This window comes from Phalacrocorax carbo, chromosome 11 (genome assembly GCF_963921805.1).
Source record: "Phalacrocorax carbo chromosome 11, bPhaCar2.1, whole genome shotgun sequence".
Lineage (NCBI taxonomy): Eukaryota > Metazoa > Chordata > Aves > Suliformes > Phalacrocoracidae > Phalacrocorax > Phalacrocorax carbo.
In genome coordinates, this window is record NC_087523.1 from 1,882,917 (window position 1) to 1,884,222 (window position 1,306).

Below are 1,306 nucleotides of genomic sequence, written 5' to 3' on the forward strand. Positions count from 1 at the left end.
AACATCTGTCTGCACCGGGAGAGCCGCACGACCCTGAGGGCAGCGTGCCCATCTCTGTCAGCAGAGCACCCCACAACCCAGATTTTACCCCAACCAGAAATTATAAGGATATAAAGCTACTAGAGAGTGTCCAGAGGAGGGCCACAAAGTTGTTGAAGAGTTTAGAGGGGAAGCCATATGAGGACCGGCTGAAGTCGTTTGTTCAGCCTGGAGCAGAGGAGGCCGAGGGCAGCCTCATGGCCTCTGCAGCCCCCTCCCGAGGGGAAGAGGAGGGGCAGGGCTGGTCTCTGCTCTCTGGTGACCAACGCCAGGACCCAAGGTGATGGCAGGGAGATGTGCCAGGGGAGGGTTAGGCTGGGCATTAGGAGAAGGTTCTTCCCCCCAGAGGGTGGTGGGGCCCTGGCACAGGCCCCCCAGGGAGGCATCACGGCACCAGCCTGGCGATGTTCCAGAAGCACTTGGACAAGGCCCTCAGAGACACGGTGTGAATTTGGGGTGTCCTGTGCGGGGACGGGAGCTGGGCTCGACGGTCCTTGCGGGTCCCTTCCAACTCGGGACATGATTCTATGGTTCTGACCCCTCTGTGGGTGGGATCAGCCCCTTTGGGGCTCCGAGGGCAGCACCTTGCCCCTCGGCTCTGCCCACCGGGACCCGAGTGAGTCCCCCCCGCGGTGTCCCCTGCCGTGGCTGGTGGCGGCGGGTGAGGAGGGGACGAGCCCCAGCCGAGCGGGGCCGGGCCCCGCCGTGCTCCGGGGGGTGCCGGCGTGGGACGGGGCGCCGGGCCGAGGGCGGGGGGGGGGTCCCGGCGCCCCGCTCCCGGGCCCCGGTGGCGGCGGCGGCGCGGAGCTGTCCTTCAGCACCACGGCACCTGCCGGTGCCCGGGCGGCGGCGGGGGGGACGGACGGACGGACAGCCGGACGGACACGCGCACACCACCCACCCCCCCCCACACATACACACCCCCACCCACACCCACCCACCCACCCACCCACCCACACACACCGGGCGGGCGCGCAGGCGCAGGGCGGCGCGGCTCCTCAAGGTGTTGGCGGCGCGGCCGAAGATGGCGACAGACTGAGGGGGGCATGGGGCCCGGCGGCGGGGCCAGCGAGCCGGCGCGGCCGACGGGGAAACGGAAAAGCGAGTGAGCGGGAGCGGGGCATGCCCCGGAGCGGCGGGCGGTGCTGCGGGGCGGGGAGCGGCCGCGGGGCCGGGGTAGGGCGAGCGGCGGCGGCCTGTAGGCGGGGGAGCGGGCATGGCGGCGGCGGCGGCGGCGGCGGCGGAGGCGCGGCGCGGCGGCCGCAGG